We start from the raw sequence: 11475 nt of genomic DNA, 5'->3' as shown, positions 1-11475 counted from the left end.
CCTGCAGCAATAGGGTGCTTCTGCCAGCCAGAATGTAGGAACAGGGCTGGCAAGGGAGACAGTGCTGCTGCTGACTCAGCAGTCTCTGGGCCAGAGGTTACTCCGTGCAGAAGGCAGCAGTGACCATGGGCAGCAGAATTAGGATCAGGCAGAGGAAGAATGAGGGTCATTAAAATGCTTGCAAGGAAAAAGAAAAAAAAAAGCAAAACAAAACACAAAAAAAACAGCCTGGCAAGTTTGAAAACCACTGTAGTAAGTAGAAATTCATAAAATAAATCTTACTTCAAAACGTATTTTTCTGAGGTTTTCTTTTTATAGCACGCTTTATTTTTTGAAAATTGATATTCAGTTTTACAAGATATTTACAGCTCTTACGAGCATAGCGATTCCTGCTTCCCTTACTGTTTTGATGTTAGAATTTGATGAACACTTTCGGATGTGCTGATCTTTATTATCAACTGCAGCTACACTAAACACCTTAAAGGAAAAGGATGTTGGCTCACCTGTTTGTAGGAGCCATCCATTACAATATGCAGATAATTGGGCAGCACACAAACTCTAATCACAATAAGTAAAATGCTGGAAATATTTGCCACTGTCAAAACAAAAAGAAAAAAACAAAATCACCAAATCAGGGACTCTCATTTTTTATTATTTTTGGTTGTAAAATAGCTGAGGTGATTCTGTTCAGAAGACACTGAACTTCATGTCCATGAAGCCAATTAGCATAGTCACTGTTTGTTCATTACTCAAACCTATGTCCTCCAATTTACACTACCCATATGCTGGGCTAATTTTGTACGGCAGAAGATGCCAGAGAAAGGAGCCAGATCCCTAATACATAAAAATTACAGATACTGCAGTGGCTCAGCTGACAGGCAGAACTGCTTCCAGGATGGAGTTTCGGACCAGTCTGTCACAAAATTCACCCTACCCATATGAATCCTTTAAATCTTTTTTTCCCTAGGCTAAAATTAGATTTTAGCAATGCAAGGGGGCAGAAGGGGAAGGATTTTCTGTGATAACTGATTTTGGTGGTGACTGTGCAGAACTGTATGGGGAGGTACTGAAAAAATTTAAAAACCTCACTCTAACAGTCAGATGGGGGGAAGGGCATGCAAACACAGAAATAACTCTTGTAAGACATGATTTTCCACACCAATCCTCTACTCTGTGCCACAAACATACATTATATAACATATGAGAGATATATGACTACATCTATACAACAAGGCCATGCAGAGGTGCTGCTGAGGTACAATCTGACAAGACAAGAGCAAGTTTCCTAGACAGCTGAGAGGGTAAAGCATCTCCCTCTTTTAAGACCCTTAGACACTGATGCATGGAAAACCTTACCAGCATCAGTAAGAACATGGATAATGTCCTGTCTGGTACAGAAGACAGCAGTGCAACTTTCTGGTGTCTGAAGGAAAGAGCAGGTTTTCCCTGTTTAAACTCCTGGTGGCTAACAGGCACCCTCTCCATGAGAAGTGGAAGCAGGCAAGAACATGCCAGCCATTCACAGAGTGGCTCAGTCTGGATGAATGTCCAGCCTCAACCCCACCAAGACACAGCCTACTGCAAAGCAAAACAGGGCTTTAGGAGACTCTACTCTTGCCTTTCCTGGACAGATCTGGGGCTCTAGCTGCTCTCTGTCCCTCTGCCTTTCCTGATGTGTTCCCATCCTCTCTTCTCCCACAACACCAGGCACTTTCTGCACACCCTTCTATATGGACATGAAAACAAGGAAAAAGTAACTTCTGTCTGTGACAGCTAGGAATTTCAGCCAAGGTTTAAACTATCAAACTAAGTGGAATATTGAGAGAAAACTTCTGAAAATAAAACCAACAGTGGTTGTGGAGTTTTTTCTCCCCTACTCCTACTAAGGAAGACAAAGTAATGGGGCAAAGGCCATGTGAGCTGCTCACCATGCACTGGCAGTTCATTACAGAGCTCATCCAGCAGGGAACACCAATCAAACAGGAAAGCCAGAAGCACAATTAGCACCCAAACAGCAACAAGGGTGAGGGTCCTCTGTGAGGGCAGGAATTCATATGTGCAGCCTCCTTCCTCTTCATTATCCCATAACACAAGCACATAGAGCTGTAAAAGGAAGATCCTCCCACCGAGACCTACTGCAGATGCAAACATAACTGTCTCCAGAAATTAGCAAGGCAAATAGATCAGCAGAGTCTTATTGAGGCTTGTGACCGCTATTACACTTGGCTGCCACAGCTTTCCTGGTGGAAATCAAACACTAAGTGAAAGAGAAGGAAAAAACCTTTTGCACCTTGCCTGTCAGTGAGCCATGTGCAATCTAGCCTGTAAATAGCTGAGCTAATTCACAGCTGTCATATTTTTAAATGCCACCTAAGTGCCAAAGGGAATGCAGACATCCAGAGCCATGCATCGTCCCCGATCAGCAAGAAAAATGCCACCCACCCCTGCTCCTCCTCTGCCAAAGGCTGCTGGGCTAATACAGCTGATAAGTGTAATTCAGAAGGCCAACTGTCAAAGCAGATGAAGTGCATGTTTTCTTCCCAGCCTTGTAATGCAAATCAGTACATCCTGTCAAAGAATGACAATTTCAGGTTTCTTTCTTGTACCTGAATGAAAAAGGCACTGGTTCTCAAGACTTGCAAAGTCATATCCTCTTTATGCACAGGCCAGGGGGGGGCAGCCAGCTACACTCTGAGCCTTGCCAATGTGCTCTGTGGCAGACCTAGAGCACACAGGCAGAGGTTGGATCAGACAGTTTTGATGTACAGTCATGTCCAATAGAAGTTCCTTTTGTGTACAGTGCTTAATTCCAGAGGAAAAAAAAAGAAAACTCCCTGTTTGTTATTAATTAGGAAAGTAATAAGACTGTGCCCAGATGTACTTTTGCATCTTGCAACCTTGTCAAAAAGCTGATGTCATCTATGTTAGTGCACACACAAAAGCATTCCTTGTATCTTGCCCCAGGCATGAGAACCTCATTGCTTCAGAAAATATATTTAACATTATAGGAGTTTAAGCCTCTGCTGAAGCCTTTTAAAAATGTCACATACAGCTCTTCAAACCTCCAATCCCAGAGCCTTCCTGAGAATAATGGAGAAGTTAAATCAACTTTACTCTGGGATTATCTTGCCCCTCCAAGTCTTCCCTTGGTCAGAAGTAATTTATTGGAAGATTACCACCACTAAAAACAATTCTCTATCCTCTTTGGAAGTATTTCCTTCCAAAGACTAAAGAGCTTATGCTAGCTAGCTGAACTTGGAAAAGCTGGCTAATCAGAAGAACATCTCTGTTAATTTCTCTCATGTTCTTTGCAAACCGCTGGCATTGCAGATAGACTGCTCAGTTGTGTGGACAAGCATCCTATCCATTTTTCCTGCATTTATTAGAAACACAAATTCAGCTTCCACCAAAGCTGTGCACATCATCCTGATTTTACTAGTATCTCTGACGTGTGAGTGGTAGGTGAGCTATCTCATTAACACCAACTGCTTTCAGTCTGGGTATTAGAGATTTACAGTACAAAGGCTGGAGCTCTCTTTGCATAGCTGTATAGCGCAGTAAAAAATAGAACATAGAAAAGCATTAATGAATTTGTAAAGTATGGGAGCAGACAGGGTCAATGACATATTTATTATCTTAAAAAGACAGATTAATCAGGCCTTGCTAGAACAGGATAAAAGGTGGCTCTGCTATAGATACATGTGAAATCCCTATCTGTTAGTCTATGACACAGCATAAGAAAAAAGAGCTTAAATACCACATTTTTTGTTCAAAGGAAACTCTTTCAGAGAATGTATATTCCAGTCCTTCGAAAGGGTGGAGATACCTTTCAATCTGTTTAAATTATCCCAAATTTTTGCTCAATAGCAATAAAATGTGAAAACAGCATTTGCCTTAGCTCAAGGGGAGTTATTGTTAGGCATATCCACAGCTGTTCTCAGTTTCTAGGTACCCCATGCACCCCAGCACTGCTCTGTGCAGCCTGCTCTGCCTCTGGTAGCTGGAGAGCAACCCCTGCACATGGGCAGAGAGAGGATACCCTGTACCCAGTAGGAACAGGATCAGGCTCCCTGCCCAAACCCCACAGCTCTCCACAAACCTTTTTTTCCACCAATAACCCTTACTCAGAGAGAAATAGGCTGAGAATGTAAAATGTTAATTCAAATACTTTCATGGTAAGCAGACTGGATTTTAGCTGCATTGCTTTAAAAAAATGAACAAATATGAAGGGATCATAAAATGTAACTTCAGATTTCTCAGAGAAGTAGAGCTGGGTTTCATCAACGATGCCCTGACATAAACAGCGTTAGAATAGAGGTTTTCCTCTTTTCTGACATCCCCTCTTCTATTTGGTGGTATGAGCTGTATCAGTACAAAATCCCTCTGGCATTTCAGATGCATGTTCTACCTGCCCTCCTCTCTCCCCATCCTCTCAATACTCTGTCATTTACAAAAGGAAGGATTTTGATTAATGAGTTCTTCCTGCCAAAAAGATAGCCTCACAAGCAGCAGAACAAAAATAAGTTAGATTCTATGGAGCCCATAAATACAATATTTCTGCACAAAAATCTCCAATTAGTCGCCAGGCACACTTGCTTATGAGTCATTAATGAATACTTCTATATGCTGAACATTCATATCTTTCTGTTTGTGACACCGCCTCCAAGCCTGACCCCCTGTCATCACATCAAAAGGATCAAGATTTTAAATGAGGTATTAGCAATTTCTTAAATAGCTTTTTTTAGCAGCAGGGGAAAACTATTGAACCATGACTGTTCAGTCATAGGCAACTATTGAAATCCCAACACCTCATATCTCCTCCATCCTTCAGATGAAGGCAGGAATGCCACGTGTTTCACCATATATAGCATTGCTGTATAGAAGTGATGGAATTTTCAGTTATATAGAACCCAGCCACACAGTGGGCAGCTTCCTGCACTCACATGGAAGTTCACAGGTTTAAACAGCAGAAAAGCCAAGTTGTGTAAGACAGCATCAGGAGGAACTCACCTGTAAATCACTTGGCTTTCTAAAATGAAATTTGATTCCACCAGGTAGACAGATTAGAGAGAAAATTAGTATGTCTTTTATTTTGTATTCTTTCTACTAGCCATAAAACTGCCTTCTTAATTATCTGCAACTTATTCTGTGTTTTAAAGTGAGGTAATTACCAAATTTGGGCAAATCACATTTATTTTCAACATACCACAGCTGATACCATTTGGTTCTTGGACCACATCACTACCAACAATACCAGTGATTATCACAAGAGTAGTAAACAAGGGATTTGAGTGACTTTGGCGAGCAGGGAAATGTTTCCCTCTGCTCTCAGCGATCCCCTGCACAGCCACCTTTCACTCACCCCCAAAGAAGTACAAGCACTACTCATCTGATTTGTCCTCCTCCCCAGAGCCCTCTCCACCCACAAAATGTTTGTTCCTGCTTTGTATAGGATTTGTTTAAAATCCCCAAATCTCTATGGTACAAAGATGCTCCTACATTTGGAATAGCAGGGCTGGCCATGGCATGATCCCCAGCTTTGTCCCAGTGCTGGACACAACTCCTACCTTCTCCACAAAGCTTTCCCATTTAAGTCCAGCACATCAGCAGCTGTGAGGCAAGGTGGCCTCTCCTGGGGACACATGTCATTGTTCACCTTTCCCTCTGATGAATCAGAATTTTACCACAACCTGGTTCATCCAAAAATGAAGCAGTAAGATTCAGATACATTCAGCTGCCCTTGCTGCCTAATAAATGAGTGCTGTCAAAAGAAATCCAGTTCTTGTTATTTTGAGGCTTGCATAGGGTCATTGTATGATGATTGTTCCTTTGGGGGGAAAAAAGGCAATTTTTGTGCTGGATTGCTCCTTTTAGATATAAAAAGGCATGTAAGGCAGAGGATGTTAAAAAAAAAAACTGAAGTGCAGAAGAGGCTCACATACACTATTTTAGGCTGGAGGAAATACCTTACAGTAAGAAACCTGAACAGCCGAATCTGTTTATCTTATAAAGAAGAAGATGGAGTGAAGAGTTTATTACAACAGATAAACACCTCATGGGGAGAAAATACTGGGCACTAAAGGGTTCTTTAATCTAGCAGAAAAAAAAGCATAAGAAGAAGCAATGGCTGATAGCAGATTAATTCAAACTAAAAATTAGGAATATATTTTTTAATAATTAATTCAGCAACCTATTGAGCATGATAGCAAACAGGGAGAAACTGAGTAGTAGAACACCAAGAGAAGGTTTTACTAGACAACATCAAGATCCTTCTGGCCCCACACTCTGAATTTCAGAAGGGGGGAGGGAGAAACTGGGAAGTATTCTGGCATAAGAAAGTGCAACTCATTTTTCTTGTCAAAATCAGACAACTTCACTTGCCCATGCTTCATTCCTTTCTTCTCCTGGTCAGTGAAAGGAATATTATAAATTTTGTTGATTAAGAACATTTCAACAGCTAAATCATTCATGTATTTCAATGCACATTTATATGATAATGTGCATCCAGAAGTCACATCCAGGTAACATTTCAGTAAATGCCAGGAAGTAAAATTCTCTTAGTATACTTTGTTAGGGAATATTTTATGTGTATATATACACACACACACATATCTATTTTATGATATTATATATATAAGTATTTCATAGTAACCAAAGAATAAAGCTGGAGAACCGGATCCAAACAAAAGTAGCTTCTAAAGAGTGCTTAGAGATGACAGCTCAAAGGGGCAAGCTGAAAGGCAGCATTCACCTCTGAAAGAGTCTGAGATGCACCCCTTGACCCCTGCACACTCCACCTCACACTGTGGGCACAAAGCCTAGGCTGGGATGGGCAGTCTCACACTGCACTGTGTCACTCAAGGGAGCCTCATCTCAGATCAATAGAGCTGAAGCTTGGGGATCTCTTACATGTCTCACTGGCCAGTTCTTCTTCAGGCCATTGGACAAGAGTGGTGGAAAAAATACTTTGCTTATGTGAAAGCAATATTTTTCTGCATTGTCAGTTTCAAATTGCTGGAAAACCAGCACTGAAAAATAAAGCTTATATAGAAATTGACTGCTTTCCTGCAGCAGTCCCTGTTGTGCTATGGGGAGCTACAAAGCTATTGATATTTACCTTGGGGTTTATTCTGCTCTTTCCTGTGGATTTCAGTTAAAGCTATTGCTCTGGTAACCCTCATGCCAATTAGTATGATCTCAAGATATACCGAACATTTCTTTTAAATGCATGTGTTACAAAGAATGCAAATAACACCATAGGAATTCCTATTTTGTAATTAGAAATTGCATTTAAATAATATTTAATGAATCAAATTCTGGTCAGTTCTAACAACATAATCCAATATACATTAATACAATTACATTAATGTAAATTATGTATGTAATTATGATTAAAGGATTTTGCTCAGTAAAACATGAAAAAGTCTGAATATTTACTAAAGAAACAAGGTAAGGAGCAACACTGTGATCGTCCATCACTTCACCATCATTAAAACAGGTTGTGTAGACACCAGCTGCAACCTTGCTGTATTTTGTTCCCAAAAGCCAAGCCTCTTTACCCACCAGGTTGTCCAACTGAGCAATCTCCCAACTCAGTATTAAGACTTCTGATCATTCTCAAGAAGAAAGTTGCTTACTGTACACCAAAAATACATATCGGGTCACTACTCCAGGTGACAGCCAGAAAGCTTCAGGAATCACCATAAAATATTTAATCAACACTGGAAATAGCTAATGATGAGCACCCAATTATAAGACCTATTGATTTTTTCAGAAAAAAAACTTAAAAACCACACAGTAAAGACACTGCATAAGAGTTTATGCATTGTGAAGATCTCTTAAGCATTTGGGCTTTCAGTATCTATAGTAAATGCTCTTTACTAATCAGCTTAAACAATGATTTGGAATTCCTATGGACAACAAGTCCTTTAAGGTCACACAGGGGACCTGCACTGATAGGCTACCTCAACTGAAAGGCACTCACAGGAAAAGAGAAGCTTCTACACCCAAATGACACATCAAAAAATCCACCTGCCAAACAAGATTTAAAGTAAAAAGAAAATCAGAAATCTAGGCAATTAAGCAGGTATGGGATGAACACACTGAGTAGTAGAGCAACCCATTCCCATGGCCTCTGTGTTATGGGAACAAAAAGCATAAACTGAAGATAGCTCAACTTGTCTGTGATACCATCTCCTGTACTTCACACAAAAATGAGAGGATAGCTGAGGCAAGTCCAGCAATGCAGCAGGTATGGCATCCCATGCAGAGAAACCAGCAGGTCTCCATACACAGTTTGGCAGGGAAGTGAAGGAGGCTCTATTCTACAGGCTTGGTCTCGGTCAATAAGATAAGCAAAAAAGGTAAGACAAGAAAAGGTGGCCTTGGCAATAAGTTATCCACAGAAAAATTATTACCACCTTTCAGATATGGAAAACATAGGTAGAAGTCTGGTATAATGAATTTGAGTATTACTCAGTTTAATTCCATCTGTAGTTCTGACTGTCATATGATTTCCATGAAGTAGAAAATATCAGAGAAAAGAGCTAAAAGAAAGAAGAAAAAAAAAAAAAAAAGCAGAATTAACAGCCTTGCTGATCAAACTGCAGGAAACCAAAGGCAATAGCCTGGGAGGGGAAGATCCCAGGGGCCTGAGCACCATTCAGAAATGCTCTTCAGGGCAACAGTTGACACGAAAGGTGGGGATTAATAATGGACTCAGAAAGCAGCCTGACAAAAGATGGAGAAGCTGTGGAGGGAGGGGTTTAGCGCAGGAGGTTTTTGCCAGAGCACTGCGGGCAGCCTGGAGGGCGGGCAGGCAGGCAGGATGGAGTGGGGCACCCAGGGATCTCGCAGGAGGGAGGGCACGGGATGGGGACCAGGAGAGCCTCTTGCAGCTCTGTGGCCAGCTGTGATTTATCTCTTCTGCCCGGGCACAGTGGCTCCCAGGCTGTGGAGAGAAAGCAATGCATAAGCAGGCTAGTGCTCAAGTATGGGGAATCATTCTCTTAACTATCACTTAGGTGACTCCCTAATCACTGTGTAAGCAGCTATTTCTAATCAGAACACTATTCAGAAAGGGGTTTTCTCTATTTCCTCTCATTTTCAATGTAATCTGGAAAAAAAATTAAAAAACCACCACAATGCTGAAGACTTGATAGTCATTGCAAGAACAGTCACTCCATGCCCATACTTTTAATACATTACTGTATTACTCCACTCCATACTTTTAATACATTACTGATGAGCAAGGTTCAATCAGATTTACAATTAAGATATTTGGTCATGCAATTAATGATGAAGATATCTGACACATGTCAGTAGAGCAGCATGGTTCCTGTCAAGACTGACAGGATTTCTACTTTTTACTCCAGTGGCAGCAGAGCCACCCTAATGGTGAGCAATTCAGAATTTTCTGCCTTAGAGCTTTTTTAATGCCATGAATAGCATGCTGTATCCTTGGTAGCATATCTTTGAGGCTATCTGTTGGCATGGCTTAATTATCCAGTATCAGCTTTCAACAATGAGCATATGAATTCTGACATGGCTGCTAGAAGTCTAACAGCTCTTTACCCAAAATGTACATGCATTCTCTGGAGTCCTTAGGCACAATTTTTTCTTTTCCATCACAGCAAAATGTGACCTCTTTACTGGCATTAGTAGTGATATTGTAATTCATAAACCATCCTTAATTGGGGCTAAAAAGCATTGTAATGATGAGAAATACTTCCCTGAAAAAATAGATTCTGCTCGCTGAGGTACTGCCTGACAGCTTCAACATTCAAGAATCAGAATGTTAAAGATATTCTGAGTCAAAGAGAGCTTACGGTAATAAAGAATAGCCTGGTATATAGTCATTGTCTTAAGGGTGAAGTTAGAAGACTGACTTTGACTGCATTTTCTTTTAGCCTTTCCATGCACCTTATTACATGTCTCCTGCAACTGTGACAGAAGAACAGCTTTAGAGCAAGCCTTCTTCCTGGCTGCAGTCCTGGACCTCACAGCAAATCCCAGTATTCCCAAAGACAGTCCTCTCCTCTGCTTGCCATGAGAAAAACAGTACCAGTAGGAGCAGGCTATGGTGAAAACTGCTCTTCTAGAGAAAAGCTTCCTAATTCCATTATGATTTTCATTATGTCTCCATTTTAAAATGTCCAAACAATAAACGCATAAAAATACATAATGAAAACAGTCAGACCATTAACTAAAGTCAAATGCAATACCACTATCATAAAACTCACAGGTGCTCCTGTAATCAGCAAAGCAACACAATTCTGATTAAACCAGGAAGAAGGGATTCTTTTAAATATTTTACTTCCACTTCCAGATACATAGAAAATGTGAGTTTAATGTGGCAAATTATGTTTCTTTATGTTATTATTTTCCTGAACTGGATGCTGTGACAGCAGTCTGCATTTCATAAGGCATAGGTTCCAACTAGCAAAATCTATGCTCAACAGGAAATATGCTCCACTTAGTCCAAATGTTCTCAGGACATCAAACATATTTGTATAAACATGCTGTATCATAATTGAGAGGGTTACTAGTACTTGGGATTTAGGCAGCACTTTACAGCTTCAAGGTGCTGTACAAACATTTAACTTATTTATTAATTTTCTAACTAGGGACATAACCTAGATTTAGTTAGGAGAAAGCTGAGGATGAGAGGAGGTTGGGTAAACAGGTTTATCATACTTATGTAAAAGACCATACAGAGTCCTGTTAGAGGTGCTTTCTCACCAAAACAAAAGGGTAAAACATCTCAAAAGCTTCTAATCCCTGCTGGGGAAACTAACAGGCAGCTCTGTGAAGGCCAGCTCAGACCATCAGGCTGAGGGTTTCAGAGGTATTTTTCACTAGTCTCCCCATGTTCTCCTAGAGAAGAAAATACTATTTCCCTTGGATTCAGTGGAACATCAATGAATATTTTTTAAAACTTCTTCCTGTCACTCAGCCATGTCCTTCCCTAGTCCATAAACTGTAGCACTGCAAACCAGCAGGCTCAGTACTCCTGCTCTGGCTTCCGGGGTTTATTACCACACTCAGGTATCTTTTCAAAGGCTCAGGAGTTATGACCTAGATTTACAAAAATATGTAGATTTGTAATTCCTATTAGCTGCTTAACATTAAGCAACATAAATAGCCTCAGTGCCCATCTCCAGAAGGGGTTTTGGTAAGAACCATTTACTTCACAGCTGATTTTTGCCCAAATTACAAAATTGCTCTGAGTCAAACATGGTACAGCTAAAATCATCTGACCTCTATGGGTTTATGTTCTGACAACAGAGGAGAGTGAAACTCTCATCTGATATAGGAGTGTCTCTGCAACTTATTACTCTTTCATTGGCACATAGTAAATTGAGCTCTGGCAATAGCAATGCTACTGGGAAATAAAGATAATTAAGAAACATAAAGCATGCCACTCTTCTTGAACCCAGTTGGAATCTTGGTTTTCTGTGTCTCTCACTGTAGGAT

The sequence above is a fragment of the Molothrus ater genome, chromosome 9, assembly GCF_012460135.2.
Source record: "Molothrus ater isolate BHLD 08-10-18 breed brown headed cowbird chromosome 9, BPBGC_Mater_1.1, whole genome shotgun sequence".
NCBI classification, from domain to species: Eukaryota; Metazoa; Chordata; class Aves; order Passeriformes; family Icteridae; genus Molothrus; species Molothrus ater.
Note: the sequence above shows the minus strand (reverse complement) of the source record.